Raw genomic sequence first — 3,245 nt, forward strand, 5'->3', positions numbered from 1 at the left:
GAAGTGTGGGTGCAGTAAGGAGACAGGGTACTGGAGCGTACGCCCGTACCGAAGGTAAATGAGGATCAAGCCTCTATCTGTAACCCCTGAAACTACACCTCACCCATCGTGAGTAGTGGGGGACATTCTGGAGCTGCCCTGTATAGGTCACTCGGCCTCTTGCAGTTTTCCAATGTTCTTATGCTCTTATGTTTCGTCGCGCGGCAGCGCTAAGGCCCCTGTCACACATTCACGACAATGACTCCCGGCGCTTTCCTGACTCAGACCACGCCTCCCACCGTCGGGCCGCACGCAGACAGTTTTGGAAATTTAAAAACAATCGAGGCCCTCCCTGACATCCGTCACCCGTTGCAAATAAGCTACGGCCGTCGGATGTCCATCTCAACAACGTCGTTTCGACATCGGCTATGGTTGGCACTCAAGGGGATGTACTTAACGATGGTCGTTACGTACGTCTAGCAGCGCGACATTCCAAAACTGTCAGCGCGTGGTCTGATGTCGGAAGGGCGCCGGGAGTCATTGTCGTGAAAGTGTGACTGGGACTAAACCTCAAGGTTGTGTGTGTCCCTGAGGCAGAAGGATTACATAAAGAGCCCACATGTCTGAGAAATTTGGCTCGCCCATTTCATGCTGAGAGGGAAACTAGTGAAAAGTTTGAGAAGTTGTATGAGAATAGTGGGTGTTTGTGAGCTCTGATCTCAGTTCAAGGGCACAGTGCAATCAAGCTAAAAATCGAGCACACGGGGTACAGGGTTTTATCTCAAGGAGCGTAAGCAGGTGCCGAAGTCTTCCTCAAACTATATTTAGCATTAGTTAGACCTCATCTTGATTATGCGGCTCAGTTCTGGTCACCTTACTATAGAATGGATATAAAAATGCTAGAATCGGTAAAGAGAAGGATGACTAAGATGATTCAAGGGTTACGAAACTTTCCATACGAGGAAAGACTCACACATTTAAACTTGCATTCTCTAGAAAGGCGAAGGGTGCGTGGAGACATGATCGAGGTTTATAAATGGATAAAGGGCTGTAATAAGGGGGGTACTAAAAAGGTTATGTTTTTTTTATGTTGCGTCCTATTGCACCGGTAGGCTTCTTCCCGGTGGGGCCTGATGGTCGGCCCAAGTCTTCTTCGCGGTGGGGCCTGATGGTCGGCCCATCCCGTTCTGACGCAGGCGAGTGTTTATAGTGGCGCCATCTTGTATTGGCTCATGCTGCCCCCCGGAGCTCGTTCTTGATTCGCTTGGACGGCTTCCTCTAGAGTCCGGGATGCTGGGTGGTCTTCAGGACAGCACGTGGGTAGTTTTAAGCCACTCGGCGGTGACTGAAAAATCCGAGGTGGTAGCGTGGGGATTCGAACCAGTTTGGCCACCGCCTACCACGCCTATGTTGGTAAGAGAACCGGGTAGGACACGTAGTAATGGGTTTAAACTCGATAAATTCAGATTCAACAAGGAACTAGGCAAAAAATGGTTTACTAAAAGAATGGTAGATGAGTGGAACAGGCTGAGGAGTCATTTGGTGAGTCCCAGTACAATTGTTGCATTAATAAATATATTAGATAAATTCATAGACAGTGATATAAGGTTGGGTTAGATTCACGGGAGCTTAGGTTCAAAGGGGCTGCCTTGTACAGGCCTACCAGCCTCTGGCAGACTCCTACGTTCTGATGTTCTTATGATATTAATTACCGAATGGCTGCAAGCTCTAAGGCCTCACATCTCCAAACAAAACACACAGTTCAGAAGGGCAATATGTGGCGAGGAAAGACTGACAATTACACTAATTGAATAAACAAATCAACGTCAAACATGGTGGTCGACCGCGCGGCAGAACCGTCCAGTGTGACCACGTGCATTGAACTGTGTGGTCACTGTGTTGTGTCCTCAATCGCGGCGGTAAGCGGCAGCGCGGCAGGGCTGTACTGTGTACAGTTTGGAACGGGTCCAACGAAGAGTAACAAAGATGATTCCTAGGTTGAGAAATTTGTCATATGAACAAAGGCTTAAAGAAGTAAATTTATTCAGCCTATCAAAACGAAGAATGCGAGGCGATCTAATAGAAGTGTTTAAAATGTTCAAAGGATTCAGTGATATTAATGCGGAAGATTACTTTACAATTGATCGATCAAATAGAACAAGAAGAAATCACAATTTGAAGATAAGTGGTAAAAGATTCTCGTCGCACGAAGCTAAACACTTCTTCTTCAATCGAGTTGTTAATGTTTGGAACTCTCTACCTTGTGATGTCGTTGATAGTATAACAATTACGGCCTTCAAGAATAGATTAGACAAGTGTTTTGAATCCAACCAGCAACTAAGATATTACTCATTGTCGTAATAACGTTAAGTTCTTTTGAATACTGGTGTCCTTGTCCGCTTTTATCGCCCGGTTAGTGGTAGCAGTAATGGTAGTTCTTTCCTCTTTCCTACATAATTTCCATGCAGTTTTTCCATATTGCATGGTTCTTTTTCCTTTCCTGCCAGCTTTGGCTGGAGGGATGGGGGGGTGGGGAGGAGCCTTCGCCTTTGCTGTCCTTCATCTTCCACCTTTGATTAGATAGTTAGTGTAGCTTGTCACAAACAACCTCGTAAGGACCAGCAGGTCTGCTGTTGTTTGTTCTTTCTTTGTGTTTTTCCTTTGTGTTCCTTTGTGTTCGAAAGGTGGTGGTGGTGCCGCCCGCTGCCCAGAGTGTCTTACGGCATCTCTCTCTCTCTCTCTCTCTCTCGTGGTAGATGTGTGTGTGTGTGTGTGTGGGGGGGGGGGGGGTAGGCAGCTTCTTTGCTCTGACTACTGGGTAGACCTAGCAATAGGTAATGAGAAAAGTGGCAACAGGAGGCAGAGGAAATTACGGAGGCAGTGGGAGTACGGGGTAAAACTGGCGATAGCTGGAAAGGAGAGAAAAACAATATGAGGCAGAGAAAATTAAGGAAGATGACATAAGTGGGTCAGCGCAGACGAGAATAAGTGAGCATAACATCGATATAGGAAAGTACATAATTAAATACAGACTTTTAAATAAAAGTTAGCTGGTTGGGATGAAGGCTGCAGGCACGTAGGCTACACACGATCAGTACATTACCCCAGAAAGAAAGGTAAAGGATGAAAAAGACTGAAGAACCTTGAAGAGAAAGACATGAATCAAAGAATAAAACTGAAAATAGAGGGTAGAGGAACTCAAAAGGTAGATCAGTTATAGAAGACTACTGGAGTAAGATGACTGGAATAGACAGACACAGAGGAAG

Source organism: Eriocheir sinensis, unplaced genomic scaffold (assembly GCF_024679095.1).
Source record: "Eriocheir sinensis breed Jianghai 21 unplaced genomic scaffold, ASM2467909v1 Scaffold704, whole genome shotgun sequence".
NCBI lineage: Eukaryota > Metazoa > Arthropoda > Malacostraca > Decapoda > Varunidae > Eriocheir > Eriocheir sinensis.